Source organism: Camellia sinensis, chromosome 3 (assembly GCF_055761805.1).
Source record: "Camellia sinensis isolate YWXY chromosome 3, ASM5576180v1, whole genome shotgun sequence".
Lineage (NCBI taxonomy): Eukaryota > Viridiplantae > Streptophyta > Magnoliopsida > Ericales > Theaceae > Camellia > Camellia sinensis.
Window position 1 is genome coordinate 200,594,748 of NC_138963.1, and position 6,308 is coordinate 200,601,055.

At 34.8% G+C, this 6,308-nt stretch overlaps 1 long non-coding RNA gene across 1 annotated transcript; it reads left to right on the forward strand.

The window, feature by feature from the left end:
- The first annotated feature begins 1,903 nt into the window (after nucleotides 1-1,903).
- On the forward strand, nucleotides 1,904-2,608 carry LOC145823031 (uncharacterized). The gene is made up of 2 exons (XR_014365097.1): nucleotides 1,904-2,142; nucleotides 2,228-2,608. It is a non-coding gene; the product is annotated as an uncharacterized LOC145823031 (long non-coding RNA).
- Nucleotides 2,609-6,308: the final 3,700 nt, after the last annotated feature.

Consider the following 6,308-nt stretch of genomic DNA (forward strand, 5'->3'; position numbering starts at 1 on the left):
TTACACCGCGTCCGGATCCTCTAGAGTAACTCTCTAGAGTGATCCTCTAGAGTGGATGATCGGACGGTTCAGAATCGTCCGAACCAAAACGACGTCGTTTTGGTTCGGACAAAAAAAAAAAAAAAAACTTTTTGCCCGATTTCAAAACAACGAACGAGGGTTCCTGTTGAATGCAAATCTGAAATTAGAGAGAGAGAGAGAGAGAGAGAGAGAGAGAGAGAAGGGCACCGTCGCCGCTGCCGCTGCCGCTCGCCACTGTCGCCGCTACCGCTCGCCACACCGCTGGGTCACCATACTCAACAGATTGAAAGAAAAAACCACAGGTTCGTTTCATCCTCTAAACTTCAAAAAATTTAGGGCTTTGATTCAAAAAATTAGGGAAAAAATCAAAAAATATGATCTTACGGTTTTGATTTGAGACCTTTTTACATGATTTATTTCAGATCTATGCTTAGAGGAACCGAACTGTAGATGATTGGAATCATCAAAGAAATTTATGAATATATTTATATATATATATATATATATATGCATCTGTGTGTAATGGGCCTGAAATGGGCATTTAATCTATGTGTAATTTAAATTAACGACACAAAGCTGTAGTATTTAAATTCCAAACATGGGCATCTGTATGTAATTTAAAATGACCCTCTATTTGTATAATTTAATCTGTGTGTAATTTAAATATAGTATTTCTCTGGTTGATCATAAAATAGGCATTCTGAGTTTGGAAGACAGAGGAATGTAAGAGAATGTAAGAGTTTGGAAGACAGTATTTCTCTGGTTACTCAATATTTTTTTAAAAAAAAAATGAAAGGTTTATCAAAATAGGACTTGAAATATGTCTCACAAGCTACACAACAATTACTATTTTGCACAATGTACAGTAGTGACCCCAAGTCTTTATATTAGAAGGTAAATTACATTGATCTTCTTTAAGGTTTGGAAAAAAAAAATATAACAAGTCTAAATTTGTAGACATTGAATTCTCTTTTAATAAAGTCAAATGGATCATATGTAATGCAAATATTGTGAAAATATAAGGATAATAAGATAAAGTATACATTTCAATATAAAAAAGATAATAATATCAATTTTTTCATTCGCATAACTAGTGAATGATCGATGAAAAGAGGTCTAAGTATTATGTAATTTAAAACATTGAAGAACTCCATTCGTTAGATTTTTTCTTACCCATTTAGTTTCTTGTAAACAAATAATATTAGTTCTCTTTTTAAAGTGTGGGAACCCTTGCTTATTTTTCACCACACCTGAGCAGTGATGTAACTAGTGACTTGGAAGAACTCCCTTGCTGATCTGTGATGCACGATCCACATTAGGACTGAAATAGGGTTTTAGCTTATGTCACATGGGAAAGGTTAGATGTCACTTCAACTGTTCTGGTTGGTTGGGATGTTGCAGAGTTGTGTGATTGTGTTTTGAATATGTCATGTATACTCGAGCTTTTTAATTCATAGTTTACTTGTCATTCAATTCATAGGGTTGCTTTAAAGTTGGTAGTGGGAAGTTCCACCTTAATATAATCTTCTTTGATAATATCTGACATTATTAGTTCTGTGAACTGTCTTGTTGACTTGGGCTTGCGAATTAATAGTTCTCTTTTCATTTCAACTTGGCTTGAATGCACCAGCAACTGAAGTTGGACACTCCTAATCAGTATGTGTTTTTCAACACTATAATTACTTGATTTGTCGGAAGTATATGCTTCACATCAATATCTGTTACACTACATATTTGCTGCAAAACAGTAATGCACATTTTCAACAAGTACTAATATAGTTGCTCTTACAATTTCTTGTAAATGCTTATTGCTTTATGTATAAATAATTGAAGAAGCTTTTTATTCTTTTTTCTTTTTTCAATTTTCTTTTCCTTTCCCCCCCCTCTACAAACCCAATATCCTAAGTATTTTTCCACACCCAAACATAAAATAAAATTAAAGATGAATCTGTTGGTATTTTTTATGCAGATAAACAAATGACTTCATCTTCTACTAATAATACGAACTTGACATTAAAGCCAAGGTTTTGTAATTGTGGAAGAATAGCTTCCGTGCGTATTGTGCGAACCAATGCAAATGGAAATAAAGGACGTGTCTATTTTGTTTGCCCAAGAAAATATGTAAGTACCTGTTTTATAAATGAATTTGTTAGTTTTACAAATTTCGTTTGTCCTTTATTGATTAACTAATTCTTGTCCATTGTAGTCTACGAACAACCACTGCAATTACTTCAGGTGGTTCGCAGACGACGACGACGACGACATTACCGCATCAGCTTCAACCAATGCTGGACCTCGGTCAACAACAGAGGAAATTAATGATCTGAGGACAACGCTTGGTGAGCATGATAGAAGGCTTGAAAGGATGGAGAAGATGTTCAAGGCAATGACTTATGTCATTGTATTTTGTGTATTTTTGTACTTTATCTTGTAAATGACTCAATGTAAGCTACTTTGTGTATTTTGTGTATTCAAGAACAATGTACTTTTGTATTTTAGGTTTTCGAACATGCTATGAATGTAATGTACTTTTGTTCTTGTTTTGTAATATTTTTTTGGTGCTTAAAAATCTTATGGCTTGCAAAAACAAGTGTATAACAGGTTTGTTTGAGATGAAATCTGTTTGAGATGTATGCTGCCAAATAGAGATCACTCTACTTGGCAGACCTTGTTTTTGACTTTTCAAACAATACATAGATACTTTTCCAAAAACAGGTTGAAATGTATGCTGCCAAATGTATGCTAAAGTTGAAATGTATGCTGCCAAACAGGTGGAAATGTATAACAGGTTGAACGTTTGAGATGAAATCTGTTGAATTATTGGTTTATGAAATCTATTGAGTGTATAACAGATTTGTTTGAGTTGAACATGTTGAATTGAATAACATGTTCAATGAACAGGTTGAATAACAAGGTGTGCTACCAAACAGGTTGATTATGAACAGGTTGAAATGTATGCTGCCAAACAGGTTGATTATGAACAGGTTGATTAATATTTTTGCCCTTGCAAGTATAGCATGTGCAATGCCCAAGCCGCTTTTCCATCAACAAATGCAACGACAATTAGCATTTGGACCACGTAACCTACAACCAAAGTTCTAGGACAAAATTGATGCAATTGAAAATGAAGAGACGAAATTGCCGTAACAAACCACAAGAACCACCTCCGCAATTTATCCAAGAGTTTTTTTTTTTTAACCAAACTGATTGTTTTTGTAATTTACCATTGAATGGTATTTTCACTAAATTTGGATACTATGTTTATTTCATTGGAATGATTGGTTCATTCTATCAAAGATGTCTACTCTAACATTTGATTCAGTAAAAAAAAAAAAATTATTAAAAAAAATGCATTATCAAAATGAAAATCCCAAACACTACCTAAGAGTTTTCACAAGCATAACTATGCCAGTAAAAGAGGCTCACAAGTTGGCAAATAGCAAGGCTAGGCTTTTTAGTGAAGCAATACTACAGAATCTGTTTTTTACATCAATTAACAAATTTAAAAAGTAATAACACCTCAATACAGAAGAAAAGCCTAAGCTGTTGTATCACCTTTAGAAATGGAAGAAGCTTTAAAATAGATTAATAAATACATCCCCAAATCCAGCTGCGACATATATTTATATATTTATAAAATACAAATGGCAGCAATTCCACAAATGGATAACATTGAGTCAATATTTCATCAGCCTTCCTCTCCAAACTCTCTTGTGAATCTCTCATGCACGTCAAGGTCACCTTTGCTCACAGTTGGCCTCTGTCGGGCAAGGACCTTATCAAAATCAGTTTTTGAGATGGGTGGCGGAGTGATCTGCACAGCCATTCATCAATAGAAATTAACAGTTTGGTGGGGGGGGAGGAGAACCATTAAATGAACAGTTTGCCCTTGAACAGTTACATACTTGTGGCAAGCTACTTAGATACCAACATATAAGACCAAAAGCAAACAAAAGGAACTCAATTAACCAACAAATCAAATAAATTAAACGAGGAAATATATCTGTTGATATCATTTATATCAGATCCAGATGAAAGCTCGTGAATACTTGTGGAATATGAATTTTTTGAGTGAAGCCCATTATCATCCAACTCAAGACAATCGACAACAAATACACTATGTTTTGATTCTTTTGAACTATTTAAATTTTGCAAGCGCAACAGTTGTCCTTCTACTTCTTGAATTTTTGACACGTAAGTCTTCACCAAATTTACATTCAAAGCCCACAAACCAAGGAGCACATTCTGAAAAAGTGAAAATTCTGTGCTATACCTCAAGTTCCTCAAATGATGCACCCGTGTCTCCACGAAAGAAAAGAAGCTCAGCCTGCAATTGTTCAATTTGACTTCGCATTCTTTGCATTTGAGCTGCCATTGGGTCACGGTTGATCTAAAAACAGAAACAAAATTAGACATAGCTAAAAGCATAGCACACAAAAATAGTAAAATAGTGTTAGATAAGAAAGCTAACAATCGCTTTGTTTTGAATGTTGCGAGCACGATTTGCATACTTCAACGTGTTTACGGTCTCCTCTGCATTTGTGTCTGCTGGACTTACACAAGCTACATTTGTAAACAGGGAAAAAGAAAAAGGACACTGGGGCATTAGAAAGCAAAAGTATAAGATATCTTAGGTAATTTAAGTTCATTACTAACTAAAACATAAACACAAAATATATGATAAGTGTACCTATCATAACTGTTTTTCTGTTTCGTCCAAGGGAATCCTAGAATATCACATGCCAGATTAGTCACACATATTTTCATTACTTGAATGAAGTAAAGCAGCAATCAAATGAACAATAACTTTGCTCAACAGCCAAAAATGAACTAGAGACTATCTGGGATCAATTTGCAAGGCATGTCTAATGAAAGCATATAAGAAAAAACCATATAATCAAATTTAAATTTTCACATTACACCGGAATTTTCTGTGCTTTCATATTTCATATTTATTAAAAACTTTTTTACTTCATAAGGTGTTCACAAGCTAACATAGGGCATGTAATGCATAAAACATGAGGCTTATATTAAATAGTAAACTCAACTACTTAGAAATTCTTATCAGGTGCAGGTTCAACTATATCTCAGACGCACTATATCATATAGCTTTACCCAATTATCAAGTGCCTAACACCAGCACTTCACAAATTTAGAAAAGTTCATGTAACATAGGTCAAACTTTCCAAATGAGAACACATAACATGAGGAGACTCCCTAATAGGAATACACATCTTGGGCTGAGTGCTACAATAGGAGTGGAAACAATAGCTCAACACAATTACATAACTCTATTAATTACATTGACACGTGTGATGTCATGCAATCATATCTGAGCTCTAAAGAAGATTGCTATCAGATTGAATGATAGTGATGCAGCTGGTTACATTAGAATCTAGCAATGTTGAGACTTGTTTATGGAAAACTAGAAATCAAACTAAGCTAATTTTGCAAAAAACTAATAAATACAATACTTTACCATTTCAAATCTGGCATTACGTGCAGAACCATGCCAAGTGTTGGGATTTGAACTTGGGAAAATCCAATGGGAAGTGGTGTTCATGTCATCAACCTGCATACCATTTTTAACAGAATTAATACAAGAAGTAAAGAAAATAATTACAAAAAGAAATTTATAACTTGAAATTTATGCTCTGGCTCATTAGTAAAAAAGGATACTAGTGCATCATGAGCATCACTAGACTGCACGAGCACAATGAATGCAGGAAGACAGACCCGACTGTACAACCTGCATACTCTAGGAGAACAAAAGGCATGAGCATATCTGATTCTGGTTAGCAAGGAGAACCTGTGCTCAGGAGGTACATTGTAGCTCAGGAGGTACATTGTAGTCCTCAACACAGTGCTTCAAAAGCAACAGATCATCCTCCTTCCGGAAATGGAGATATGGCATGTGAATAACACACCCATGTGAACCTATGCTGCTGTTGTGCCCTTACACCAGCAGCTGCATCTGTTGTGGCCTTACACCAGCAGCTGCATCTGTTGTGGCCTTACACATTATCTTGTGCCCAAGACAGGTACTTCACAATTTGCATGAGGCAACAGTAAATAGAGTGAAATATTATTCCACCTTTCCTAGAATGCTGCCACCAGGAACAACCTTACACCAGTGGCTGTTGAATCCATGCTGTTTGTATGCTTCATATATATGCATAACTAAGATATATGCATAACTAAGAGATATGCTTCAACAGATTACATATGCTGCTGCCCAACACAGTACCAGCAACATTATCTTACTAATGCATATATATGAAGCTCAT